The sequence below is a fragment of the Rhea pennata genome, chromosome 8 (genome assembly GCF_028389875.1).
Source record: "Rhea pennata isolate bPtePen1 chromosome 8, bPtePen1.pri, whole genome shotgun sequence".
Classification (NCBI taxonomy): domain Eukaryota; kingdom Metazoa; phylum Chordata; class Aves; order Rheiformes; family Rheidae; genus Rhea; species Rhea pennata.
The window spans coordinates 5,559,355-5,571,291 of record NC_084670.1 but is presented as its reverse complement, the minus strand read 5'-3'; positions in this window follow the sequence as shown (position 1 = coordinate 5,571,291).

The following is an 11,937-nucleotide window of genomic DNA, read 5'->3' as shown; positions in this document are numbered from 1 at the left end:
GAATGTGGTCTCTGTAGGCACCCGTGAGACCCCATCTGAGGGCACAGGAGACAAACTCAAGCTGTATTATCTGGACCTACTCTCCATACTTGTGCTCTCCTTAAATGCAGTACCAAAGCAGCCTGAAGAACTCTCTGCTTTTTGGCAACTTTTACTTTTCAGCCCAGTTAATAGAGACAAAAAGCCCAGAGGACCACTATACTGCACCTACAACCCAGGCTGGTTAGGACCTTGCTCTCTTGGGTGCTGGCTGGAGCCACATAGGAGCCTCAAGGGTGCAAGTGTCAGATAAGCTCAATGCTGTTTGCATCTGATGCTTGTTCATTTGATTTGTCTGGGAAAAACCCTCAGCTGTCGCTTGCTCTGCTGCAAATGAGACTGGATATCATCTCCCGGAGCTGAATTCCAGGTTTCCTGCCTTTAAAGATGACCCTACCTAGCAGCGCTGCAGTTTTTAAAACTATTCAGATCATCTGTTTTGTCAGCGCCAGGCTGGATCTGTCTCTGCTGTGTGACAGTTCATGAATCACTACGAATTAGGAGCAAAACAGCTTTCCTCAAATTTGAAATGAGGTGAATCTTTTTCTCCTAGACCTCCTCCATCATTTGTCATATACAAAAAGAAAAAGGCTCACGCTTTTCCTTCTTTCATGTCATCTAGCAAGCAGAAGCACCTTGGAGAACAGGGTCTCTTTTCCTATTAGAAATCATAAGTACATTTGTTGTGCGCACAGCTATTTGATTTATGTGTTGCTGATAAAACACAGGCTCTGCTTTAACAAATCAATAGAGCAGGGCCTTTCTTTGCTTGGGGGGCCTTGGGCTTCCTCACATTGGATGTTTCCTTATCTAGCCTTTCATACAACAATATTCCTTCATATAAAACATTGGTAATTAAAAAACCAGAAGGGGATGATCACAAGAAAAGATTAAATATTAGCAAAATAATTACAATAATAGCAGCATTACATTACAGAGAACAAGGCGTATACGCTTCCTATTAATTAACTGCATTGCAGTAGTGCTTAGGGATGCAAGCAATGGCTCGCAACTCGACTGTGTTTGGTACTACGCAAAAACAAGGCCTGTTCAAATACCTTACAAGCTCTCTACTGGATAGAGAGGACAACCTAGCAGATGTCTTCATTTCCACTTTTCCTGAGACACATCCCTAAGGTTTATTTAGCTCTTAGTGAGTTCAAGAAGTTAATACAATACTGCCTGAAAAAAGAGAATTTTGGAGCTCTTTTCTTTGAACTGCACTGTGTTTTATAAACAGTGCATCAGATGATGATACATCAGTTAAAAGTAACCGTGAGATACCGGGCAAACGTAAGAACATGTCCTACAAGTTTGGATGTCTTAGATGATGGAATGCCTTCCAATCACTCTTTGAGTGACGAGTCCCACTTTTCAGCTGAGAACACCTCACTAGGACATAAGAAGCATCATAACTGCCATAAGAGTAAAAAGTACCTGCACTTTACCATGAACCTGTGTATAGTGTTGGTTCCTGCAGACCAAACAGAGAGAAGGAATTTGAGGCACTGGCTGGCTATGACAGCTACTCTGCAAGAACCCCTGTAGAGGGAAATGGGCAATATATATGTGGTTCGGTATAAAACTCTGGCCATCTGGTATTATTGCACTGTACAGCTAAGCATGAGATAGGTCTGATTTTTATTTCTTCCTTCTCATCAGAGCCCTGCAAAATCAGCTCACTTAAACCACTAGAGGGGAATCATTTTGCAATAGCTGTGAGATGCCTTAAAATTGCTAAAATATCCATTAACCAAAAATACCCTGAACCTATATACTGTTCTTCACCCATATTCTCAGATCACTTTACAATGGAGGAAAGTTGCAGTACCCATCACTTACAGGGAGAAAAGTGTGTTTGCCCAACAGCCCAGAAGCTTTCCCCAAGACTCGGTTTACTTTTTCCCTTTTTCCCTTGTTCCCTTCAACCCTGTCCCCAACACAGCTTAGAATAAAGCTACAACATGTACTTTCCACCCTCATCCTCCCCAAAAGATGTTCAGCAGCAATGGAGAAGACCGTCTCAGCTCTTCCTCACCTGAAGCGTTGATATGGATGGGAGTAGAAGGCCACTCAGCAGAAAAATCTCCTTGAAAGCGAAAGGAATCCAAAAAGTAGGAACAGGAGCTGAAGGTTAAGATGATTTATAATGAAAAAAATAAAAAACAGGAAAAAGGAACTATAATGGTTTAGAGATCAAAGGAGGGAAAAACCTTTTCTTTGAAAAAGACAGAAGGGAAGAGGAAAGGGAAAGCAAGGAGTTTGTGAAAATGGGCCTAAGAAGGAGGGGGACGAGGACAACCGTAGGCAGAGAGGGGTAATGGGATCAGAGAAGAGACTCAAATGAAAGAAAGAGTCCAACTAGCACTCTAGAAAGAAGCTGGAGAATTAAAAACAAACAAACAAAAAACCATCAAAAGTATAGTCAAACAAAGGAAAAGAGAATGTGACCTGGAAGTCAGAGAGCCAGGATGGAACAAAAAGTAAGAAATTTAACAAATAAAAAGTCCTTAGTATTGGGATGCACGTATTTTCTTGAGCTAATCCCTCTGTCATCACTTGCCCTAACAGAGGCATAGAACAGAGTCTGAGACGCACGCAGGTTAAGGGAAAGGCAAGGCATGTCGTAAGGGCTGAGAAGGATCAGAAGCAACACATTTTTCTCCATAGCCTTTCAGATTTTATAGCTCCACCTCATCAAAATACATGATCATACATGGAACAATCTTCAAGAGGTGAATTTGTTGGTTGCCCTACATGACATGCTGTCAATCACTGGGTAAATCACTGCTCACAATTTCTGTACTGCTTGTGTTTCAAATCAGACTCTGGGCCATGGCTGCTGCTCGATTTCAAAGCAGGTTAAACAGTTTCCCAGCTGATCTTTGGCCATAGTTCCTATCAGCTCAAAATAAGGGCCAAATCTGAGCTGTGCTCGGAGCCTTCTGTTTCCAGTATTATTTGATAAGCTCCTTTTGTCTGGGAAAATCTTCAGATTCATCTTCTGCTTCTCCCCTATCCTGCGATAGCAGGACGTAAGCGTCCTTGCTGAAGGTACGTGACGCAGGAGGTCTTGAAGCCTAGTGGGCTTCTGCTGCCACATGCCGACTTACAGGGCACAAAGTCATTAGTTGTTTCCTACGTGTTGGAAGCTGCAGCTCAGTCCCATGGACGGACATCCCCAGGAGACTGGCAAGACCTTATTTTGCTGCTGCTGACGTTGTGCTGCTGGAGTCCCCAGGGGGCAGCTAGGCCCTCTGGACACGGAGCTCTGCTTCTCAGTGCTGATGACCCGCTGGGAAAGTTCAAGAGATGTCACCTCCTGCCTCCTATCCCAGCCTTTTCCTCCTGACTCAGCAAACTTTGCAAAAACATTTTGGTTTCTGTCGAAGCAGATTGCAAAAAAAAACTAACACTCTTATCTCAGAGTAGGTTTCCAAAGCCTTCTGCAGAGGATATTAGTGCTGCTCCGACGGCTGCGACAGCCTGGAGGTTTGCCTTTGAGAAGGCACCCTCAAAGTGGAAGGGCTCCACAAGCTTGGCAGAGCGGAGGGGTTTAATACAATGTGCCTGAGTCACAAAAATGATAAAAACAGATCAGGAGAGCTAATCTTTAAGGAACAGAGAAAAAATGATGGGAAGATAGCTGGGAAGATTGTTTTCATTTACACAATACCCAAGAATGAGCCAAAAACACTACCGTAGGACTACATTCTGTATCATATGTGTTGGTTAGGATTATTACAATATACTATCCCTTGAATTTGTCAATGCTCCTGATACAACAAACTGAAGTAAATGGAAAAAAGCTTTTGCTTTCAGCACACTTTGGAACAAGCAATAAAATTACACGAACGCACAAATTTGCAATAGGGCATAAGCAAAATGATATCCCTGCTTATATAACAGTCACATCAGGCAGACTGTAAAATTACACTGATGGCCTAACATGCAATAGAGCCCAAGCAAAAAATATATCCCTAATCATATAAGAACGTTGCTGCACACATCTAGCGGTTACAATTAGGGTGCTACCATGCTTCGGCTGATCTTCAGTCGCTGCTGCTGTGCAGTGTCCCACGCTTTAGCGAGAGCGAGGTATTTCCAGGCACCTCCTCGCTCCCCCTTTCCATCAGGGCAAGACTGGGCACGTAATGTCACCGCGGAGCAGCTGATCGATGGGAACTTGTTTGACAATGGCAACTTGTTGCTGTATCAAAGCTGCTTGCAATTACTTCTCACGATGCTCATAGATAATTAAGTCCTCTCTCCAACTGAGCGTAGCGATTCATTCGTTTCCCGTTCCCGCCTTGTTAAAATTGGTGACCTACATGGACGATGCTGTTTCAGCTGCAGCCAGGCCTCCACATCACAGACAAAAACCATCAGTGCTGTATAGTCATTTCTGACTATACGTTTTATGGCAGCCTTGGCAGCACCGTGGCAGACAGCAAACTTTTCATCCTAGAAGAAAGTCCCCCTGGGAAAGGATTGAGATTATTTATACGTATATATATATTATTATTTATATGTATATATATATTTATATATATATTTTTTATATATATATATTTATGTATGTATATATGTGTACACACACACACACACTAATCTGTTTGGGATTCAAACTGGTGAAACAGAAAAGAAAAACCTCTACTGCTGTTGCAAGCAAATCTAGCGCCCCATTGCTATGCGAAGACAATCTGTAAGAAGAGATTTGCTCTCAGTTTTACCCCTCCTTGCTGTGCATAGGTCTACAAGAGACCATTTAATGATTTTCTGCACGTTCTACCCACCCTTAATGACACCACAACCTATAAACAATCAGATTTTTTCCTCCTAGACACATATTCATTATTCATCTTCAAAATCCGAGCGGGTGAGATTTTGCATTTGTCCAGAGTTTTTCCTTTCACCGCTGGCTGCCTGTATCCCTTGAATGCAGCAGCAGCAAACGCCTGGGAGGGTCCTGACGTGCCCATGGCCCCGCAGTCACCACGTGCCTGAGCCCTTCTGCCAGCAGCGCGTTCCCGCTTTCGCTGCCTGCTATGGATGTCCCTGGGGACTCCGGCTGCTCTCTCCAAAGGACATTTGCAAACGTGAACGGGGGGGGGGGGGGGGGGGGGAATAATAATAAATATATATATATATATACATATATATATATATATATCAAGAAGCAAAATTCAGGCTTTGCCAGACCTGGAATTTTTTGCTCTATATGTAGGTACGCGGGAACAGCCTCGCAGCCTTCTCAGCTGCAGACGCCTAGCTCCCGCAGCCCTGGCAAACCGGAGAGATGGGGTTAGTTACGGCAAGAGGGACGGCTACACGACAAACATCGTGCTCCGGGGGTAGCAGCCACGCGCGCCTGGAGCGACCCCGAACCAGGCACGAGCCCAGCTGGCCGGGGCAGCGCCCAAGAGCCCGGTAACGCAGCGCGCTCAGAAATTCGGGTGCAGATTCCTGCCGTTCGAGAAGCGCCCCTGTCCCGCCCAGCCGCGCAGGGACCCCCGCGCGAGCCGCGACCGCCCGCCTCAGCCCTCCCCGTAACGTTACCATGGTTTCCTACTCCTCTTACCGAAGCTCATCCCACGACGTAACGTAAAATGCTCTCTTAAAAGCTGTGAAGGATTCCTACGCACGGACTGCAATCCAAATTGTATCTTTTCCCTGGCAGCTAATTTAGTGGAAATACCTAACCCATACTGTGCCAGTTTCCTCAAAAATGCACACCGACGGTTTCTGAAGAAAGGGTAGGTTCATACACAGATGTCAGCGATAGGATTTCACAGCAACAATTGCTAAGGAAACATCAAATCCAGGGACATAATCACAGTGAGTTCCTCATGATTGCGGTGCGGGAGATTAAGGCATACATCTTTCAGATTTTTTTTTTTCAATTTAATAATATTTGAAAGAAGCCACTCAAACCTCTCAGACCAAGATTTCTGATGCAAGAACTCCTTACCACAGACCAAAAATAGCAGAATTATGAGTACTAAAAGTGTCTAGCAAGGCTTTTTTTTTAATTCGTATTTGAGCAAGGTTTCTAGCAGCTGGAGAAAGTAAGAGCTGTATTCATAAAACCCTTGGCTATGTGCCACACAAACGCTGCTTTTATTGAGCAGGCAGAAAACGCGGACTGTGCCTGTTCCACGCCGGGAACATGTTCTGCCAATTCGTAAATCCTCCCCCAGCTGACTGGAGAAAACCTTCCTCACGTCGCCGCTGAGGTGAGAGAGGGCAAGGACGATTCCCAGCCCCAGAAAGCGCCTTTCTCCTGAAACAGCACGCTGATTAAAAGCGCAGACACCAACAGCGCTGCGCGTAACAGCACAGTCGAGGGATACTCGGACCTGCTGCAGACAGCAGCAAGGACAAATCTCTTGGAGCTGCAGAAAACGAATACGCAAACTCCCAGGGCAGGCCCGAGGGTTTATCGTTTAAGATGCCCACGTGGACACAGGCTGGGTGAAAGAATCAATTCTGCAGGAGGGGAACCGCAACGCTGACAAATCGAAGGCCAAATCCAAAAAGGATCTAGATTTACTTTAAAATAGCTGATTGAAGATAATGCATGAATGCGACTGCAGACTGGGAGTAGCGCTCCCAACTGCTCCAAGCGCGGCATCGCCTGGGACCACGGGTACCACAGGCAGGGTGCAAGGATGCTCTGCAGTACCCACCCCTGGGGAGCTGGCCAGGGGAATCACTCCGGCTTAGTCACTTAGCAGCTCAGTGCTGCTAAAAACAGAGCAGTTTAGGTTAAAAACAGCAGAATGGGGGAATTTGGCAGATTCCCAACTGGAGAGCTTAATTTTTTTTTTTTTTTTTTAAGAAAATAGCCTGCAACAACTGAGTTCTTCTCTCCCCCTTCAGCTACTTACCTACATCTAGTGCTTAACAACTCACTCAGCACCCTGCAGATAGTTTCTGTCAAAACTGGTGAAGTGAACCCAAATCCTGAGGTCCCAGGCAGCACATCGCCCAGGGCCCCACAGCACTGGGGTCGGCGTTGCAGCTGTCCCTCGGCCCCCAGGCACGAACATCTGGACACAGTCCCAGCCAAATAATAGATCCGATGCTTCACCAAGCCTAATTTTAAGAATTTCTTCATATCATACCATCTGCATCTGGTTTAATTTTAGCCCCACTCATTCTTGTCCTGGCCACCCCTGGGAGCGGAGAACATTTTGTTCCCTGCTCTTTGCAGCAATCCCTGGTATAAAACAAGACAGATGGGGCAAGGAACTAGTGACTGTTCCTGTAAGGAAGGTCCAGGATGTTTAAACAGCATCATACAGCAAGATTGGAAAAGCCTGGGTCAGGTGTGCAGACAAATCCTAACCCCTTCCTCAGCCGGTCCCCTGTGTGCGCTAATGGGTGCGAGCCAAAGGGTGCAAGGCAGCGGGGAGGATGCTTTGAAGGCTCCTTCACCAGCAAGCCCTTTCCCAGCCGATCTCATTAGGCATCGCCAAGGGAAGGGCTGCCAACGCTCACAGATTATGCCCTAAAAGAAAACGGACTTGGCAAGCCACCAAAAAATGCTCCGAGCAGCTCGCGCGGTCACTGCTTCTCCCTCCGCACCGTTAGCGGTTATCTTACGGGATTCGCTGCGCAGAGCCAGGACACGAAGCAGCTGCAGGAACCGCCTCGTCCACAAGTAAAGAAAAGGAGCACCGGCAGGACGGAAACAAAAAGCTTCCCACGCAGCTAAGCTCGAATCCATATCGTGCTTCAGATTTGTGGGCGCAGCCTGAAAGATCAATGCCATGATTGCAGAAAAGGAGCTAGTACACACATCTACCTTAAAAATGACCATGAAAAACCTAAAAAAACCATCAGCATAATCACAGAGTTTCAAAAATAACAGAAATTCATTACTGTTGACTTTTTATGGGCTGAGGTATCTAGTTATTCCTTCACCCTTAAAAGACTAATTCAGAGATCTCATTCCTCTGTAGAAGGAGTAAATCAGTCGGAAAATTTGTCTTTCTCTAATTACTTACAGAGTGTGTATGGATATAGTGCTTGCATATGCAAGCAGTCTCTTTCCAAGCAATCTCCTCATTAACTGAATGTTTATCACATTGCATATGCTTCGAGTGTTTTATTTTCAATATAAGAAATATAACACTCATTATTTCTCCTTCTCCACCCCGACTCAGGGTGTACACATTCCCACCAGAGCATCATATATTGCCATACAGTCCAAATTTTCACTTAATGCTGAAAAGAGAACATAATAGATTCTGGACCCATATGCACTACATTTTTGAAATAATGCTTCCACATTGCGTGTTGCTATATAACACCACGACTAGCTAATCACAAGATTGTTTTTGAATAACTAACCCCCGGAAAAGTTAATTTCCAAAGCTATAGCACAGCAGTTCAACATCTGCTCTTGGCCAGTTCATGGGGTTTGATAAATAGCATCAGTTACAAAATATAAGTGGAAATTCCTTGGTTACAAATCTAATGTGCATAAGCCTCTGATGCACGCAGCTTCTAAAGCATTCAGAAAACATTTTGCATGCCACAGTGCACCCACTGCTGCATTATCTCATGAACTATCTATCTTCTCCAAACAGACTGGGAAATCAATTCCTACCAAAAATCCACTGATTTAGGGCACTTAGAAAGGTTGGACTGCTTGCCCCAGGACCTAAGCCTTTTTTACAAACAGATGCACGATGTTTCTGGTCTTTTTTGGTTACAACTGCTCCTATGCTGACCTGGGAAAGAGAGTCCAACCCAGAAATGCCAGGATCCTAGCCCGGTGCTAAATGAGCTCAGATGTTCAAGGAAGCAAACTGAAACGCTTTGAAAAGCAGTGCAGCTGCTCCAGGCACTCGGGTAGGAGCCCTTCTGCCGGGTTCACCCAGGGATGGGAGCCAGCACCGCCGCAACCAGCCCCAGCTCCCTCTGCGGGCAGTCCCAAGCCCTCGGCATCCTGCTCCTTAACGCTGCGTCACCCAGAAAGCCGCTTGCCCATGGCCAAGAACAGGATCAGCGAAACCCAAGCACGTGCCAGAACGGCGCGAGCCTCTGCCAGAGCTGCTGGGACGCCCACGGTTTCCATCCGCGGAAGGGAGAGAGCGCCCGTGAGCACCCCGCATCCTAAGATGCGGTCTAATCGCCCCCCAAGGCTGTGGAGTTTCCCTCTCCTGCTGTGCTGGGACTTGCCCAGAAGCTCAGCTCCAGTGAGATGAGTGATTGCACCTATGCTCAGCATCAAGAAACAGGAGCAGAGAGCAAGCCCTGTAAAAGGCCAAGAGATTGTGGAGAGATTACAGATGAAACACGGTCTTTAACGGGGATGCTCCTAGGAGGCACAGTTACATTAGCATTTAATTAACAGCACCCAGCTTGCATTCGATTTCTGTTTTAAACAAGCTGCAACACTACCAGGCACGGACAGATCATTCACCGAGATGAATGTAAGCAAAGGTAAGAGATTTCTATCCTGCTTCACAGGCAAATGCCATTTCGTTTGATCTCTACCAAAAATAAAAATGTCACTTTGCCAGACACCGGAGTCTGCATCTCCTAGCAACACTCCTCCCACCTCACACGTTTCGCTGGAGACCCTTCATCTCGCGCCTGTTGCCGTGCTGCTAGCAACACACCTCCCTTCCCCACCGGGGACACGATAGAGCTACGTATGTATGCATACAGATGCACACACAAATGCAGCCTTACACCCATGAAATACACCCAGCAAATTAAAAAATTGATTGTGCGAGTTCGTATCAGCCTGGTTGTCAGGCTGTACTAACAGAGCACGTTTTCAAGCAGCCTAAGAAATGCTAAGGAAGGATTAAGGTATACACGAGCACGTTACGCGTGCAAACAACTCTGCAAGTGTGAGGACGGAGCCGCGTTAACCGTACACAGCGTCGGGCTGCCGGACTTGGTGCAGAGGGTGCGGGCTGCGGGCACGCTCCCCACGCACCAGCCCGCGGGGCGATTTAGGTACCAGCTTTCAGGAAGCGAGCAGGAGGCAGCGTAGCACCTGCACGTACAGCAGCTCCGTTCCACCACGCCACGAGGTCAAGAAACACCATCTGCGACCCCATCTATTAGTGGTGGTGCTCCGCTTGGGCAAAGCCAGGGCTTGCCAGGACTGGAAGCAAACAAGCCCCACAGACGCCTGCGGTAGAGGCTGGAGGCTTTTGCAAGGTGCAGACTTGCACTTGCTTACCTAGGCGCCTGAGGAAGACAGCCCTTTCATAGGCTCTGCAGGAGAGAGTAAACTTTAGAGAAGGAAATATTAATGTTATCTGCAAGCACTGTTTCCCCTATGCTTTGTAGTACATCTATCATTCTGATTAAACAGATGTGGTTTCATTGCAGGACATATGGTTTTGTATCATAGCAGCCTTCTTATTTCCACTCTACCATTGTTATTTGTATTAACGGATCTGCCGAATTAAATTGTCGTTTGATTCTGTACGATGGTATAGCTGTGTAGCCTAGTCGCTATTTTATCAGGTATCTTTTGTTTATACAGCTTCCTGGTCTAACTTCCCAAATATCTCTTTACCGTTCCGCAGCGTGGACTGCCTTTGTGCCTGCCTTCTGCTATTCCTTGTGACCGAATGGGGAAGTTTAATACTGGATAAATCGGAATTAGCACGGTTAAAACATGACAAGAGTACTCTTCAGATAGGTTTAAAGGACTAGCGTTCAAACCTGCTGCTTAGTTAGGATGAGCATGCATGTTTTCAACACTATCCATCTGTGTGGCCCAGACAAAGTTCACACCCTCTTTAGAAAATGATGGAGAACATCCTGATTTGCTTAATAAACTTTCTGGACTTCCAGCTGAAAACATCAAGCAGATGATTGCTTGAAGGAGAAACGTTGCTCTGTCTGACTGCAGGCTGTCCCAGGGCTGGACGATGAGGAACGGATAACGCTGCTGTTAGCTGAGCTGTTAGCTCACGGGGACGTTTGTCACGCCTGCCCCGGGCAGCTTGCAGCTCACGTCCGGACGCGAGGTTGGAATGAGTTTCCCGGGCACCCTCACTTACTGCCTTTGGGTCCCCAGCGTGGCGCAGGCTTGGAGTCCCCAAGCCGGTGTCCTTCCCTGGGAGCCTGAGTGAGCAAACACAGGGCAGTTATCGAGGGACAACTTGGCACCAGGGTCGGCGAGAGCTGCTCCAAACAGAGCCCCTGGAAAGAGGGGGATGAGGGGAAGAGAAAACCAGAAGGGGTTTCCCGGCCAAGATGAGGAGAAGAAGGGCTCCAGGAAGGACTTAGGGATGATCAGGGGATGATTTCAAGGTGGCAAAGAATGCAAAGATACAATTACATAAGAAACAGCTGGAACAAAGGGAACGGGCTGGTGGAGCAGAAGAAAAGCAAAGAGGGAACCAGCGACAGTGGTGACCCAAAGGCCAGTTTTGGTGTCCCTGCAGGTGGGCTGAGAAGAGGGAAGCACTGTGAGTGGGTGGAGATGGTTTCAGCTGGCTGCCCCACCTATCTATGCATTGATCTTTCCTTTCCCTTGAACCTGCTTTGCTCCTTTATATTAGTATAGCTGTTGACCAACAAGAAAGCTCCTGTGGCTGTGAGTACCACTCATCTACCATCACACCCCAAGGCAACACCCAGCAGCCACCCACAGCATGTAATGCTACCACAATCCCACACACAGCTGTTCCCAGCTACACTTATGTGAACACGCTCACACATGCTCGAGCTCTGCTCCTCGCAGATGGGCAAAGGGCAGCACGGAGACATCCCGAGCCTGTCGCCCTGCCTCAGCGCGGCAGGGTCCCGGGACCTGGTGTCACCCTGCTCTGGGCTTGGCACCCCACTGTTATCTGACTGCTCCACTGCTGCATTTTGCCAGTCTGCCCAGTCCTGCCACCACGTGGCTGGTGT